This window comes from Nicotiana tabacum, chromosome 8 (genome assembly GCF_000715075.1).
Source record: "Nicotiana tabacum cultivar K326 chromosome 8, ASM71507v2, whole genome shotgun sequence".
In the NCBI taxonomy this organism is placed as follows: Eukaryota; Viridiplantae; Streptophyta; class Magnoliopsida; order Solanales; family Solanaceae; genus Nicotiana; species Nicotiana tabacum.
Window position 1 is genome coordinate 152995861 of NC_134087.1, and position 19044 is coordinate 153014904.

The window sequence follows — 19044 nt, forward strand, 5'->3', positions numbered from 1 at the left end:
CAGCTATGACCAATTCAATCCTATCCAAACACACAAAATGATTTCAGGCAGAAGGGATGAGGGAATGAGGTTCATGTGGCCTTAAAATAAGCGAGCCAGTTTGGTTCAAAGAAGCAATTGGATACATTCAACAACTTCAACTCAATCACATAAGAACAGAAAAGAAGCAGAAATGACAAACACTGGAATGAGTCAAAGAGATAAACTATTGTCATGCTTCCTCCTTCTTTTAATCAAACTAAACGACGATATTTAAACATTCGATTACATGCTATAACGGATAACAATTAATCGATACACAATTAGACTCAACAGGGCACCTATATGAACCACTTGACGATATTAATCAGATTAAACACGTAGTCCATCACGATAGGTACAACTAACAGACAAACAAAAGAATCGACCAGATAAAAGGTCTTATGAAGATGGACAGAATTAAAAGAAAAATGATAGAAAAATCAAAAAAATTAAGCTAACATGTAAACAAACACAAATAGCACACAAACAGAAGGAAAGAAAGGAGAAATTACCTCGGAAGCTTAAGAACAAAAATGACCCATGCTCGAACTGGACTCGACCTCTTTGATGTCGAACGGACTTTAATTGAAGTGCCCTCAACTAAGAACACCTCGATTAAGGTCTATTAGACCCCAATTCTTCCTTTAAACTGGACAGACCCCCTATGGTTTTGAGTTCTAGGGTTCATACGGTCCGATTTGGGGCTCGAAGGTCTCTACCTAGATTTGAACCAAACCAAGCTTGGTTTGGTTACGAGTGAGGCCAGGGGAGTGACTGGTGTGAATTTGGGGTCGGTTGGTGTAGATCAGGTTTTTGCTCGAACCTTCAAATAAAGATTCGAGACGTTCGGGGAAGATTCGAGGTAAGCTGAGTGTGGATTTGGAGAGAGGGGATCATGGTGGTTCAGGGGTGTAATTTTGGCGGGCATCGGAGCCGACGCCGCCGGGTTTTCAGGCGAAGGAAAAGGTGGCGGCTAGGGTTTCAGGAGGGGTTTAGTCTCTGAACTCAAAGACGAAGAGGGGGGTTTGGCTATGAGGGCCTGGGTAGGTGTTTTAGGCTTATATAGTGGGTGGGCGTTTTAATTCTGGCCGTTTGATCAAATGAGATCGACGGCCTGGATCATTTGCTTGAGTGGAAACGGTGTCGTTTGGTTAAGTGGAGACTGGGTCGACCCGGGCTGGAATGGATCGGGTATCTGGGAGGCCTCAGAGCCGTTAGATCAATGGAGATGGATGGCTCGGATCTAATACGCCTATACGGCGTCGTTTGGACTTACACGGGAGTCGCACGGGACCGTTCGATCAGTTCGATCAAGGGCTCAGATTGAGAGCATCTAAACGACGTCGTCTGGTTCTTCTGAGAGACCCGGTCATGTGGACTGGGTCAATGTATCAATTTGGGCCTGATTTCTATTTGAATTTTTGGCCCAATCCGAGTTTTATTTTTTTCATTTTTTCAACTTTTCTTTTTCTTCTTTTAATTTTCTAATTTAAACACAATTCCTAATTAAATTGTAAAATCAAAAAATAAAACTACACAAATATTAATTAACACTTACAACAATTAACACACAAATTAAAACCTTAAAATAAAATCACACAATGACAAACGAATAGAATAAAAAGGTATATTTTTTGTGATTTTCCTTTTAGAGCTAAATGATGGTTTAATTAATTCCTAAATGTATAATTAAATCCTAAATATGCATGCAACATGTATTTTTTCAATTAACTATAACAAGGTGAACATTTACGGACAAAATAATTACCAAAAATGTCACGCGAATTCTCAAAATTGTACCCGAAGGCAACTTGCTTCATTTCTCGATTTCTTTTGGAGTAATTTCCGTGAAGCAAAAATCACATGCTCACAGTGCCAATCCTTCACATCATCTTCACGACTCACTTTCGACTAGTGGTGCCCTGAGGGGTTTTCACCAATAAGTCTCTCTCATTTGTTCATCTCTGCTTACTGTCGCCTTACAGTGCCCGTGAGGGTTTTCACTAGTAAGACTCTCTCATTTTTCTTTTTCTTTTTCTCTGTTGCTTTCTTGAGCAACTTGACAGTGTTTGTCGCGCGAGAACCGTTGCTCATTGCATGCTTCTCTTGGCATTCTTAAAGTCATATTGGGAGGTCTTTATTTGGAAGAATTTTGGATAGGGTTGGAAAGAAAAGAGGTCATGAAGGCTCAAAATAGACTCAAAGTAAAGGGGGTTGTAGACTTACAACTCTTGGAATCGACTCTTTCAAAAGTGAAATAAAATCTTTGCCCGAGTTTCAGCTATTGGGGATTTTTTTCTTTTGGAATTTTTTTCTTTTTTCTTTGAATTCTTATTTGGTTGGACCTAACCGTGAGGTTGCCTACGTATCCTTTTTTAAAGGAATCAGGTCTAACGTAGTTCAAATATATGACCTAACTAATTTTTTCATCTTTCTTTTTGTTTCTTTTTCCTTTCTTTTTTCTTTTTGTTTTCAAAACAAGTTGCCCCAACTTCTATTTTCTGGGGGCATGGACCGTTGACAATTCTTTTCTTCTTCATTTCATTTTTTTTCACTTGAACTTTCTAAGAATTGCCCCAGTTTGTACTCTTGGAACATGGACTTTTCTTTTTCTTTTTTCATTTTTTTGACTCTTGACTCTAAACTTGATTCTAAAAGAGGGTGGTCAAAGAAAATAACACAGGCTCAAAAGGGGTAACAAAGAGTATAAAGTGTTTGGATAGCAGAAAAAGGGTCTTCCAGCCTCGAAAATGTCAATTATAGTATCTTTTTGCGATCACAGCATTGACGAATATGTCTATCTTCTTGGTGTGTCCTCGTCACAAGACACTTTCCATCCCTTAATGTCAAATTTTCTAACAAACTTCAATTGATTAAACAACCTCAAAACTGATCTTCACAATGATTTGGAGGTGAATTTTACTCGACCTTAATTCCAAAGTATTTCAACTCTTTATTCATCCTCAAAAGTGCTTTTTCCTCAATTGTCCAATTCAAGCTTAAATTAATTTTCTAAGATCTGGACAAAAATTCCGGTTGCATGTCATATCACTAAAACTAGCGGCTAAAGAACTGGGCATGGAATGACACAAAAGGAAAAACTCTATTTTATTGAGTAAACAACAAGACAAACAACCTAAAATCTGAGTTACAACCCTGAAATAACCCGAATAATAAAAATAGCAACAAAATAGACAGACAAGACTCACACAAATAGAATAGAGGGATAGAAGGGTTTGACTCAATAAAACAAATAAAATCTAGATCATAACCCTGAAATAACCCAGATAATAAAAAAAACATCAAAACAAGCTACCCATATCCCTTCCTAACGAGGGGAGAATGACTTTTCAATTGCTAAGCTTGACATTTAGCCACAAATTTGCTAATCAGAATCACCACGGCCTTCTCCAATTTCAGTCAGCAAGTTCCCGAGAGGATTCTCATTCTCCATGTCACCACGCATCAGCCCCACAAAGTGTGCATCATCATGTGCAGGTAAAGGATTCTGCGAGATATTCTAGGTATCACTGTCTTGGATCACAATCCATTTTCCCTGGATCATCTTTTCTATTTCTCTTTTCAAATCCCAACAGCTTTCAATATTGTGCCCCTGGATATTGGAATGGTATTCACACCTTTTAGAAAGGTCAATGCTTCTTGCACATGGATCCACATGATTTGGAGAAATGGGTGCAATCATGTCATAATGCTTTAACTTCTCAAATAAGCTTGCATAGGACTCTCTTATTGGTGTAAAATTATCTTTCAACCTTTGTTCCCCTCTATACCCTTGGCTTGGATGAGGGTTATAGGGCCCTTGAAAATTTTGTGGAGGTTGGTGGAGATTTTGTGATGCGCATGCTCCCCTTCTTCGGTGATTTGGTGGCTGGACAACATACTGAGGTGGAGCAACAGAGTATAGTGAGTTCTGAGGTGGATAGCAATGCTTTGGGGAGTTATCGGAAAACAGACGAGGTTGGTCATACCTTCGAGATGCTCTCCTAGGACTTGATTTCTTCTTCCTTCTCATTCGTGTCACTAAAATTATCAGATTCAATCTGGACAGCCTGAGTTGCGGCTTTGATAACTGCTTGACTTATAATTCTGCCTGTCTTAAGACCACTCTCAACCATTTCCCCCATTTTGATTACTTCCGAGAAGGATTTACCCACTGCGGACATCATATTTTGAAAATAATCTGGCTCTTGAGCCTAAAGAAAGACAGTGATTAGCTCGTGGTCATCCATAGGTGGCTTAACTCTAGCTGCTTGTTTCCTCCATTTAATGGCATATTCCCTAAAATTTTCAGTTGGTTTCTTCTTCAGATTTGAAAGCGAATTATGGTCCGGGGCGATGTGGATGTTATATTGGAACTGTTTGACAAAGTCCTGGGCCATGTCATCCCAGACATACCAACGAGATGTGTCTTGATCCATAAACCATTCGGAGGCTACTCCCGTAAGGCTTTCCCCAAAATAAGTTATTAGCAATTCTTCACTTTTTCCTGCACCTCTTAGCTGATTGTAATACCTTTTCAGGTGGGCTATTGGGTCTCCATGTCCATCATACTTCTCAAATTTGGGGATCTTAAAACCAGGTGGCAAATGGACATCGGGAAATATACATAGATCCTTGAAGACAATACTCTTCTGACATGCCAACCCTTGCATGTTTTTCAACTGTTGTTCTAAGCTTTTCACTCTTTGGGTTATTTCTTCCTGTGCCATCGTTCGGACAGGCTTGTCAATCTTTGCAGGAAGATCAAATAGGTACGAGTGGTACTCAGGAGAGTGGGACTGTTCTTGCTGGGTAGCAAACTATGACTCATGAGTTTTCCTCTGCACCACCGCCGGTTGTGAGACGGTGAAGACAGGCATAACAGTAGTGGTTATCTGATTGGTTGTCAATGGCACACTTTGGAAGCGCGCAACAGAAGTTCCAGCTGTAGTCGTACAATTGGGATAAAGACTGAACCCAATTGGATAGGATTGATCAGACAATGAGACATGAGTGGTAGTAGTCGAGATGGGTGTAAACTCTGGGAAACCATGAATAGAAAAAGGTAGTCCTTGGCCATTGGCCCATGCTTGATACATTTTAGTCATTTGCTGCTTTAGTACCCTATTTTCCTCAACCACAGTAGACTTTTGCTGAACCCTCTGACCTTGAGTCTCTTGAGCACTAGTAACAGCTTCGATGTTAGTTGTCATTTTTCCATGGATCTTGTGTTGTCAGCTTACCACAAACCGACCACCTCAAACTTTCTTCACAATTCAAAATAAAAACATGTTAGAATGGACTCAGTTGGTCCTTGTTATTATCATTCTTCCTCTCTCATTTTTTCATTTTTTTAATGGTGATCGAACCTGATGTGGGTTGCCTATGTATCATGTGAGAACATGAATCAGATCTTGTGTAGTTCGGGAAGATCAAGAATAAAGTGAATAAACTAATTTCTTTTTTTTTTTGGATTTTGAATTTTTCTTGATTTTTCTTTAATTTCTGGAAGAAAGACTTATAAAGAAGAAAGAAAATAATTTTTTTGATTTCGATTTTTTTTTTTTGGAATTTCGAAAGAAATACTTCTAAATAAGAAAGAAATTTTTCTTTTGAATTTTGACTTTTTTTTGGGGGAATTTTGAATGAAAAACTTCTAAAGAAGAAAGAAAATATTTTTTTGGATTTTTTGGCTTATATTTGAATGTATGAAAGAAATAATTCTAAAGAAAAAAGAAAATATTTTTGAATTTTGAATTTTCTTTTCAATTTTCGAAAGAAAAACTTTTGAAGAAGAATGAAAATATTTTTGGATTTTAGAAGAAATAAAAGAAAATATTTTTGGATTTTTTTAAAAAAAATTGGGGTCTCAAAGAAAAGACTTTTCTAACGAAGGAAAATATTTTTGGATTTGTTTTTTAATTATGGGTCTTAAAGAAAGACTTTTCTAAAGAAGGAAGTGAATAAAAATATTTTTAGATTTTTTGAAAATTGGGGGCCGGAACCGATGAGGTTTGCCTACGTATCTCACATCCGGTGAGAATCATACCCGCGTAGTTAGCCCAGTTTTGACGGAACAGGGGAAGCATGACTTTTGAAAACTTTGGCTTATTTTCTTTCTTTTTTTTCTTCAAAATTTCTGCAGAGTTTCGGAATTTTCCAAATACCTACCTCTCACTCTTTCTTTCTTTTTTTTGATTTTTTCTTTCCCTATTTTAGAAGCTGGTCAACATGCAAACCGAAGCAAATAATTGTACAAGTAGCACATAAAAATGCATCAGGATGGTCTTTTGATTTTTTGGTACACCTGTCCTAGACGGACCTAACCCCTGTGTTGAGCCCCCAAAGTCAAATGCACATGATGCAAATAAGTGTTCCTACTAGGGATCCGGCATGAGGCTGTGTTATTCTAGGTTTAAAAATCTGGGTGTATTTTTTCTAGACCTGGTTTACTCGAGCGGACAGCTCGAGCCGGGGGGGCAGCGTACTGGGAATACAGAAGCTTCATCAGCTTTGCAACTTGTCCGAACCTCGTTCTAAAATTGGGATATGACTCTAACAGAAAAGAAGTCACACGAAGTGCACACTTCCCAAATGATTTATAAGACTCAAAGAGAAGAGGGTTTTGTAACAGTTTATATACAGTTCAAATAATATCAAAGCGGTAAAAAACGGCATTTAGCACATTAGGCTCAAACATGCAAAAATCAGATAATAAATAAAGTCAAGTATAACAGTTATTCTAAGCTCGAATTCTTGAACCCTGAATCAAAAGTTTTGGGTTTTGATCCCCAGCGGAGTTGCCAGATCTGTCACACCTCCTTTTTACCCGAAAGGGGTATAGGAGAGTTTTTTCAATTAAAGTGACATAAATCGAAATGGGATTATTTTATTTAATTTTCAGAGTCGCCACTTGGAATAGTTTATTTGGTGTCCCAAGTCACCAGTTTATTTTAAAATTCCAAGTCGAGGAAATTTGACTTTATTTAAAAGTCTGCGAACCAAAAATTCTAGATAAGAAAATCTGTTAACCCAGAAGAAGGTGTTAGGCATTCTCGGGTTCCGTGGTTCGAGCACGGTCGCATTAACTATTAATAACTGGCTTAATTATCTTATTAATTACATGTATTAAACCTATTGTGCATTTTTAACTTTATAACTGCTTTTAATTATTTTAAACCGCTTTTTAGGATTTATGGAATTATTTTTGAACAAGTTACGATTGTCATACACTTTCCATTTTGGAGCACACCGCAAACCACGCTACATGAAATGCACCCGCAATTCGCGACATGTTTATTTTATTATTGTTCGAAATTACGATCGGGTCACATGAAATGCACACCTGAATTTGAAAATTACAAAATCACAACTACGTCACGGGAACCGTACCTGTAGCTATGACAATTTATTTAATTAACGCGCCTAAAGCAAACTACGAATACTCATGATTAATTTTTAAACTACTTTGAGTTGTAAGGCTAAACTTATGAACAAGATATTATTGGGAGCAAATAGGCTAGCCAACATGATCTATTACTTGGCCAAATTCCTTATGGTCCAAAACCCACCTTATGGCTCATTCTTATTCCTTGCCAAGAAAGAAATAAATCCAATTTTTTCATCTACCCGATTAAAAGCATTTATTCAAGAACAAGACTACATATATCACAATCGAAATAAAACTAATTAAAATAATTTAAATGAAAACTAAGACATACTACTCAAACAACGTAAAATCACAAATCAACCAACACGCACACTAAGTTATCGTAACATAGTGAAATGAGAATAAAAATTGAGAAAGGGACCTTTTATTGATGAACAAAGCTGAAAATTGCAAATCAATCGGGCTAAACGAAGCAACCCTTGGACCGAAATACCGAAATTACAAACCGGAACCTCGAATCGACATCGAAAGCTAGAAACCCAAATCGACCTCAGTCAAACGATAAACTAAAACCTCAAATATCTGACAATGCTCCATTACGAATAAGATACTCTACAATGCCACAGTGCCCATTTGTTGAAGCCATATGAAGTGTTGTTCGGCCCTCTGAATCCTTTGAACCAAGAGAAATCAAAGTGTTGCACTTGCACCACCTAAATCAAGAGAAGCTATATGAAGTGCTAAGCTCGTGACATCATCTGAATCATATCTCGCAGCCTCAAGAAAGGCTTCAATAGTTTCAGACGGTGTTTCAAAATAAGTCTGCTCCACTGTATTATCCTCATCTCTCATTCATGTTAAAGTGTTGCACCACTAAAAGGCTCGGCGGTGAGGGCGACAAATTTCTCTTTTTTTGGGTGGTGCATTGGCTGATAGGTCAAATTAAAGAGAAGGCTTTGCAATTTGGAACAAATTCTTGCCCCTGAACAATTACTACAATCCAAGTGAAGATCAACTAAACAGCAAATTGCTCAAAAATTCAAAGAATCAGCCGTTCTTTCTTTTTAGTCTAGGTCTTAGGTCTAGGAATTGAAAACTTAGGGTAGGATTTCTATAATTGGGTATTTTATACGGAGGTGGGAAGGGATGATGGTCATTGGATTAGAAGGAAATAGATGGTTAGGATTAAATCTTACACTTAAGTGGGCTAATGGGTTGGGAAGAATGGGCTAAGAGTAATTGGGTTGGACCATGTCTTTTGGGTTTGAACTTACGCTAAAAAGACCAAATAATACAATGTATTTATAAAAATATAAAAATCACTCTAAATTAAAATAAACTAATATAAAACTAAATAATAAAAATGACACTAATTTTTTTTTTTGTATTTTTAAATGTTATATACTATAAATATAAATATACTAAATGACTTTAACCTAAAGATGAAAATATTTTTTTTGTAATTTTTATTTTTTGTGATAAAAATAAAGTAAAAGAGTCAAAGCTATTTAGAATAGCGATACCAAACCTAAATTAAATATTTACACTAAAATGTGTAAAATCTTGGGGAAGGTCAAGAACTACATGTCTACAACATGTGCCTTTATGAAAGAATCTGCCAGCATGGCAGTTGAGTCTATTTAATTCAGGGATACGTTGTGATACCACATCATGACCTCTTTTGAAAGTGTTTCTCTGAATTTTTTAACAGGACGGATTCAATCTCGTCGTCCTTCAAGTCATTTCCCTTTACAACACAAGTGTAAGCAGTGATGTGCTTGTTGGGGTCCGAGGTTCCATTGTACTTCGGGAGGTCGGGCATTCTGAATTTCTTCGGGATGGGCTTTGGAGAAGCACTCGATGCGAATGGCTTTGTAAGGCCCCGTGAAATATTTACTCAATAACCCGAAATCTCGTAGTGCCAAGTTAAGAATATGTGTTAGAAATTTGTCGCGGCTCGGACCTTTTGGATTGATCTGTGCATTAAAAAGTTAAGGAAAACTATTTTTCAGAAGAGCGCATTTCTGCGGCCCATTATGCGACCGCATAACAACAATGCGGCCGCATATCTGCCACAGGTGAGACAGAGTGTTGGCTAATTTTGAGGACAACTATGCGGACAATTATGCGATCACATAATCAATATGCGGGCCGCATAGTCCTCGCATAAGCTCCTTGGGATTTTTGCGAAGGGCAGTTCTGCGGTGCATTATGCGACCGCATAATAGGTATATGGACCGCATATTGGTCGCATACCTGGGCAGAGTATTCAAGTCTTGAGGGTTACTTTTGCGGTCCCTTTTGCGGCTGCATATCAGTTATGCGATCGCATATGCGGCCGCAGATTGAGTCGGGGCTCCTATTTTCTAGCTTTTAAAACCTGATCCCATTTCGTTAAAAACACCCGCTTAGACCCTCTTGTGCTATTTTTTACTACATTTAGAGTGAGAGAACGAGTTCTAGAGGGGGAAAGTGATCCTCACCGAGTCTCTATTCAATCCTTGCCCAAATCTTTGAAAATTATCAAGTAAAGTTACTAAGCCTTCACCCTAAGAGGCAAGAACTTGTGCCCTTATCTTTGATTTCGAAATTCCTGCTGGATTAAGTAATTAACAAGTGGGTTAATGGGTATAAGGATGGATTTTCTTGCATGCATGTGTGATAAAAAGGGTATGGGGAGGCTATGAGCTAAAAATGTAACAAATTGGGTGTAGGATGATAGAATCTCTCACCAAAAAGGCCCTAAAATCATAATGCATACTTAGTGCTTGATAATGTGCCCAAATAAGCTAGAATCTTTATTATCCCTCTAATTCTTGGTGCAACTTATAATTCTCATAAAATAGATCGAAGTTGCTAGGAGTTCCGAAATTATTGTAAGATTAAGGAAAGCTCTATTGAGGTATGTATGGCTAAAACCCCCTTATTCTTAGAAATTGAGCTCCTATGGTGTTCATGTAAATGTTGTAAGTCCAAAAATTGATTGATGTAGTACTTGTTATTTCAAGTGGAATGGTGTTGCAAGAATATATGTGAAAGGTGTGTCTCAATGTGCTCAATATGCTATTCTTGGTAAATTGAGGATGTGTAAAGAATGTGAACTATGTGCTAAAATGCCTAGATTTAAAGTCAAGTTTAAATTGAAATTGTTATGCCAAACTATGCGAAATCCTCTCTATTCTTACAACTTGAATTGCTCTTGTATGTGCATATTATCTTAAATTGCAAGGTTAATGTTGAAAGTAGAAATGATGTGAAATGAGGGGGGAAAGAGTTTGAGTTATGAAATATGGCCTAGTGCCAAGTATGATGTGATAATTGTGGCCCCAAGTGCCGATGAACTGATATATGTGAAATAAAGATTGAAATGAGATGATGGAGGGAAAAGGAAAAACGTCTTGCTAAGACGACTTAGCCGATCGGGCCGTGATCGAACACCATGCTACATACATGATGGTATTGTGCTGATATTGAAACCGGAAAGTGAGAATGAAATTGTGACTGAGGTATATATCTCAAATGAGGCAACCTAGCCAATCGGGTCGTGATCAAACTCCGCACAAGAAAGCGGTGGTATTTTGAATGATGATGTAACAATATTAAATGTCCCAACCTAAAGCTGTGGGTGTGTGAAAGCTATGTGATCCCTTATTTGATGATGTGGTGATTGTTTAAAGCTTTTGTTGATCCTTATGATTTTTTTATTCTTGTATGGTTGTTCTTTCTAATGAGATGGTGTTTAGTTATACATACTAGTACTATTCTACGGTACTAATGTCCCTTTTACCGAGGGTGCTACATCTTTAAATGAATGTAGGTGGTTTCATAGCAGACAGTGTCGATCGCAGGTAGCGGAGCATCCTCCTCTCAGAAATCTTGGTGAGCCCTTTCTTCTTACAGGGGTTATGCAATATATCTTTTGTTATAAATTACCACTTTTTGAGGTATAGCCGGGGCCTTGTTGCCAGCATTATCATAACTGTCTTTCGTATCTTTAGAGGGCCCGTAGATGTTTGTGTGGGTTATGTATGGGCATTGGATGGGTCTCTAGACTATGTTGTAATTCTAAACTCTTGTTCCTCTAAACTGTAACTGTATGAAATTTTTGGAAACTTAACTATGGTTTAAGGGCTATAATGTAAAATGAACTACCAATGTTATATGTATGATCTTCCCTACTATCTAATTAAATGAAATCATGGTTTCTTGATCATAGTGAGTTAGATAAAAAGTGTCCAAAAAGGCTTGCTCAATCGGGTTCTCTCGATTGAGCATCGATCGCGCCTTCCGAGGTTGGGGCATGACAGGCTTTTGTACGAATTTCTTTGAATCTACACCCTTCAGAATTAGAGATGCGCCTGGGATCTGATCGACCCTTGAATTGTAGGTCTCCACCTTTTTGTCATTGGTTTCTATCTTCTTTTCGCCCTATTCAATCCTCTTTGCGAGTTCCTCGAGCATCTTCATAATAGTGGGGTCGGCTGCTGACCCGTTGTTGCTCGATCTTTTCGGTACCTGTTCTACTTGAGGAGCCGTTTCCGGTGTTGCTGTGCTTGGAGTTTTTTGGTGGCTATGTAGTTGAGCAATCGCCAGTTGTTGTGCCTGCAACATTTCAAAAATAACGTGAAGGATAATCTCTCGTTCCTCCCAAGCTAGAGTTCTCTGATCTTCCTGTTGGTTTTCTTGACGTATATTCCCGTTGACGTGTTGGGCGTTGCGCGAGCCCGCACCTACGTGGATTGGCTCTAGTGCGTCTTCAGGGTTTCGCAGTGGTACACTGGTGCCTAAAACAGCTACACCATTCTCTCTATGGTCTTCAAGACCATTGTTTTCATGTGCATTCACTGAGTTAGACATTTTGACCTGAAATCAAAGATTCTTGGACAAGAAAAAGTGTGAAGAATAACTTGCATTTTTCAGTAAGCCATCACTAAAACAATCACTATTATTTTTAGCCCCACGGTGGGCGCCAAACAGTTTACCTTGAAAATGGTAATGACAATTAAATTTGATTTGTGGTTCTAAAAATACGTGATTTATTTTAATGCTAGTTGTTAGGAAATAGATGCTAAGTATGCGCTAGGAAAGTAAAATAAGAGTGAGAGGCAGTGTTACTATTTGAACCGAACGGCTACGAATCAGGGTCTAGGACTAGCCTAAGCTGGGCCCGAAGGTTGAGCTAATGAGCTTGGCTGGGGATGATAGATGAAGGACTAATAGTTCTAAGGGCCTCAATGATGGCTCTTTATGATCAATGATGAGTAATAAATGAAGAACAATCAATAAAACACAATAAATGTAAGTAATAAAATCAAAGAAAAGACAATGGAGAATGTTTAAGTTAGAGAGCAGAGAATGTTCTTGTTGTTGTATTGAATATCATGTCCCTTTACAAAATGACAAGGGTCCCCTTTATATAGGAGGGGAAATTCCAACATAGTTCATATGCATTTATTACAAAGATATGCAACTGGTACAACTATTTAATGTCAGTACGGACTTGTACTATTCTTGTTGACATGGTCATCTCTAACCACATGCCTTGGAAATCTCCCGCTTGTCCATCATAGCCACCGATTTACACTCCCCCGAGGTCGAACATAGGGAATTGAACCTCGAGCTGTGCCTCGAGGGTTCTGGAGACGGGCCATGGAGCGTATATAACGATCATAAATCAGACTCTCCGATTTTAGCCGCATACAAATAATACTGTGGTCCATAATTAATATCTGCTCATAATGTCTTTCGTGCCAAAAATTCTCAACTTTCCTGATAAACCAACTCTCAAAACTCATGTATATGCATGTGAGATTATGTGATAAAGACACACCAGGACATAGTAATAAAAATGCGGATAAAGATTAATATGAATAAGAGATGGCTATGACTAATCATGTAATTTTAACTTTCAATAACAATTAAATAATTTCGATCATGATATCAAACATGAGCAACAAGAGCCAATAATTATTAAATCATAAGTTAAGTAAGGATAGAATATGAATACGGCCAAGTTAACAAGCCAAAACCCTAAGCATGACTTCTAATAATAGATAAGCCTCATCACGTAGTCGTAGAATCAATGAAACATAGATAGACAATTCACATAGTTCAAATAAGGCATTATTTAAGCCTAACTCTGTGTTCATAACCTAGCTACGCATATATATGTGCTACCTCGCATACACGTAGTACCTAAATCATGTAGGAAGTAACAAATATATCATTTATGGAAGACTTCCCTCTTACAAGGATAAAGAAGAGACTTACCTCCACCTAAGAATACCTTTAACCTTCCAAAATAGCTTTTTTCTTCAAATTCACCTCTAAACGACTCGAATCTAGTCAAATATCTATATTATATTAAAAGGAGAGTAGTATGCATTGTGGTTAAGCCAAGTGGCAGCTAAAATGAAGTCACTTGGCAATTTTAGGACAACATTAATAATTAGAAATTATATATAGAAACATAATTAATGGAAGTAGTTTAATGAATCTTATACATAATCTAAATAGATCTTAGACAAATCTAATCTATATATCTATAATTAAATTTATATGTATATTTGTATCTATATCTATATCTATATTTATATTTATATATTGATCTACTCATAGATTTTTTTCTATATTAGCTAGAAATATGAGGGTAAAAAATTAATTAAAAACTATAACATGAAAAAATAAAAATATATAAAGACGTAAATTGAGATAGCCTATAACTATTTATTCTTTGGAGTAAGTTAAAATATAAAATAAAACTAAAATTTACTTAAGATATTAAGGATTTATTGAGTTTAAAAATTAAATAATTTCAAGCAGCAAAATAAGATCTTACATAAAGTATACAAATTATTTATAAGGTAAGAGAAAAATTAAATAATTAACAAAATATATTTTAATAACAAGAATAATAAATTCATATTAATACTGATAAATCGTGCAAACTAATATTTTATACGTAAATATTACTAAAATATTTAGATATAATGTGAAAGAGAAAATATTTTTCTATGATTATATTTGAATTAAGTTCAGTTAATTTAAATTTGAAAGCATAACATAATTTTTTGAAAATATAGTCCAATTAAGACAATAGAATGATAAAAATTATTTGAATTTGAGATGAGAAAGTTTTTAAATTTTTATCTATATTATATTAGAATGAGTGTGGTAAAAATAGATACTAAATTCAAACAAGCTAATAAAAATTCACATGACAATGTAATAATATTAGGTATTGAATAATATAAAATTAAAAATAAAGAATAAATAGAGAAAAAATAAAAATTCAGATTTTTTATCATAGGTAAAAGGGCAAAACTTATTTAAATTTGAGATGAGAAAGTTTTTTATATTATACTAAGAAAAGTCATAATATAAGTCCACATAACTCAAGTCTAATAGTTAAAATCAAAAACTAAAAAAATTGAACAATAAAAATAAATTAGAGATAATGTAAGGACACTTATAAATCATAAGTTTAGAAAATAAAATAAAATAAATATAAAATACTTAAAAATAATTAATAAATTTTAAATAATTTAAAATTTTCGAGCAAAGCTTTTAAAACAAAATAAATATTTATTTCATAATTAAAAAAATTATATATTTATCTTATATTATTAAATAAAAGTAGTTGATAATGATATTAAATAAATTTACAAGTTAACGAAAAGCCACATAAAATGTAATAAGACTATATATTAGATTAAAAAAAATAGCAAAATTATGTTAAATTATTAGAAATTTACTATTAAAAATTAAAAGAAAAGACTATTTGAATTTGAGATTAGAAAGTTCTTAAAACTATGATGTGAATGCTCAAATTATGGATAATACTACGAAATTGAAGTCTTACTTGTGATAAATAAATAATAATAAAAAATAAATTTTTTAAATTACAAAATAAATTTCTAATATAGGTAATTTTACAAAAATTAAATTTGTATCTTAAAACTAAAAAAGAAAGAAAATTTATGTAAAGAAATAAAATGACAGTGAAAATATTATTACAACATTTTGATATAATATGTTCAAACAATTAAGAAAATATTTTTCTATGATTAATATCTGAATCGAGTGCAGTTAGTTTGAGTTTGAATGCATAGCATAATTTTTTAAATATGCGGTCCATTTTAGAAAATATAATGATAAGAATTATTTGAATTTGAGATGAGATTATTTTTTGTTTTTTAAAATATTACGTAAAGGACTAAAATGACAGTAAAAATATTACTACAATATTTAGAAATAATGTGTTCAAACAATTAAGAAATATTTTTCTATGATTAAATAATATTTTAAAAATACAAAATAAATTTCTAATATTGGTAATCTTACTAATGAAAATTAAAAAGTAAATTGTATCTTATAGCTAAAAAGGAAAGAAAATTTAGCTGCATCTAATACAAAATTAATTATAAGAGAACTCAATACATTTGGAACATCATAATCAAATAACTTATGTATTAATATTTTAGACTAATTAAAAGTTACAATTTAAAACAAAATATGACATTATTTTGGCTCTAGGTAAAACATTAATATAAAAACTAATTAACATTTGTAATAGGGAAGAGAATGTACATAAAAAAAATAGAGGTAGTGCGAGGATACTTATACTTTAAATTAATTTAAAAATAAATAAAATAAAATAATTAAATTATATTTAAAAATATTACTGATAAATTTAAATAATTAAAATATTATGATTAAATATTAAATAATACAATAACTATAACAACTTGTTTGGATGGTTGTTACCCATTGTATCGTATCATATTGTTACCTTAAATACAATGTTTGTTTTGATTGTTACTTAAATTTTATTGTATCGTATCGTTAAATTCATCGTTATATAACGACGAAATGTGTCACTTTATGTAACGACCGATTTGGTGTGGTCGCGTCGTTACCTTGTCTTTTTTTCTCAATCTCACCCTTTATTATTATTAAATTATTTTATTTTATCATTTACCCTACTTTTTATATAGTAATCTTACCTTGTATCATAATTTTTCTTTATAATATTGCAAGTTTATTCTTCATATTGTTGGTGCATGATATCATGAAACGATGGCAAACGACACAATCTATCCAAACATGTATTTATCAAACGATACAATACAATACAATACAATACAGTACGATACGAAACATTATGGAACGATGCGTAACAACCATCCAAACAAGTTGTAAGAAAAGAACAAAAAAAAAGAATTTATGTAAAAGTGATGTGATGAATAAGATATATTTGACTTCCAGGTAAAAATAAAGTGATAATAAGAATTTTGTTAAGATAATATGATCTAATGTGCTCGAACAAGATAGATCACAATATGACATGTTTAGTATTCTTTAATATCGACAACGAAATACAAGTACCAAAATCAAGGGGTTAGATTGCTACAAATATATATTAAAAAGATTGGTTGTTCACTACGAGATTTGAACAATAATTTCATATCATGTTTCATAATTAAATTCTCATGTTATATAATTTTTATCTGAGAGGTTTATATTTTAAGGTTATTTTTACATGATTCAAACAACCTACATCGCAATTTGAAATGACTTGTCCGCGCATCGCGCGAGTACTGATACTAGTTACTTAATAAAGTCAAATAATAATATAGAAATCAAATCCAAACACTAAATCTCCAATCTTTGATCAAATCTCAAAAAGTCAACAAAAGTCAACTCTGGTCCATATGGTCAAAATCCGAGTCTAGGGGTAGATCCTCACTATCCATAAACCCACAAGTCCAAATATATAATTAGATTTAAAATCCGGGTCCAAAACAACCCTCAAATCTTTAAAATACACTATCTTAAGTTCATACCCCAAACTCCACTTTCTATACTTTAAATCCTTGGTTTAGGGGTTAAAATCCATGGAGAATCAATATATATAATCATATCCAGGAAGAAATCAACCCTTAAAATAATAGTAAAAAAAATCCCTTCCAAAATTGCCTCTTCTCGTGCTCTAAAACTCAAAATAATGAAAAAAGCAAAAATGTCAAAATATATCAAGCTGCCAGGCCTCCTGCATATGCGCTCCAAAACCGCGCATCTGCGAGCTCACTTTGCAGCCAAAGCCTCGCATCTTCAAGCTCTGATCCTCATGCTCCTTTCCTCTTCCGCGACCATCACACACGCATATATGAAAGCGCAGGTGCGACAAAACTCCATAGGCATGACTTCCCCATGCATGACCAACCTCCACAGGCGCGCAATCCACCTCGTAGGCGCGACCTCGCACCTGCGTACAACTAGCTGCAGGTGCGTCCAAGCTAAAAAAAAAACTTGGACCTTCGCTGATGCGAACCATACATTGCAGGTGCGACCTCTGCACCTTCCTCCGCAAGTGCGAGATGCACCAGCAACTAGAAAAGTTCCAGCAACACTAACATGGTCCGAAATAACCTCGAAACTCACTAAGTCTTCCGGTACCCATCCAATCATACCAACAAGTACAAATACATTATCCAAACTTATCCCAAAGCTCAAAACATCCAAAGTAACATCAAAATCAAGAATCGAAGATCAAAATCTATCTCTTAATTTCCAAACTTTCCAACTTCGCCAAATTCGTCTGAATCATACTTAAACATTCCGCAACCAAACTTTGCACCAATAAGTCTCGATGCCTTACCCAAACTTATCCCAAAGCTCAAATATCCAAAATAATATCAAAACCAAGAATCGGAGATCAAAATTCATCCCTTAACTTTCAAACTTTTCAACTTTGCCAATCACGTAAGAAGCATATTTAAACATTCCGGATTGCAACCAAACTTAGCACACAAGTTCATAACCATCATTGGGACCTATCCAAGGTCTCAAAACCACAATTGAAGTCCGATAATACCAAAGTCAACTATCGGTCAAATATACAAACTCTCCAATTCTTCAAATTACCAACTTTCGGCAAATAGAGTCAAAACCTCCTAGGAACCTCCAAATCCAAATCCGAACATACGCCTAAGTCTAAAAACACCATACGAAACTATTGGGACCATCAACTCACCAATCTAAGGTCGTCTACTCAAAAATCAATTCCTAGGTCGACTCTTACAACTTAAAATTCCAAAGATAGAACTAAGTGTTCCAGTTCACTCTCAAACCTTCACGAAACCGAACCAATCACTCCCTAAGTCACAAACATTCGCGAAGCAACAAATAGGGGAACGGGGCTCTAGTACATAAAACGACCGGCCAGGTCGTTTCATTGAACCAATCTCCTACCAGAACTAAAATTGGGTGACTTTATCCATCGAAACTTAGATAGATGGGAAGAGATCACTTGACTATTTGAGTAATTCTGCAAATCTGAATATCTTGAGATCGAATTCGTCTCCTACCCCAGCTCATTTTGGTGACAGAGATGAGATCTCATCAAAGCATCATAGCTTGATTCAATTGGTATTTATTATGAAGTAATCATGCAACTTTGATAGCGAAAGTACTCTTAGAACTAATCGAAAATATTTCTTGGCATGAGCAAGCGTATATAATGTATCATTTCTTGACTACAGCCTACTAATCCTTCGACATATTGAAGTAAACATTTGATCTGGATATATTACATTCCTAGTACTAGGCATTGTAAGAACAAGAAGCACGTG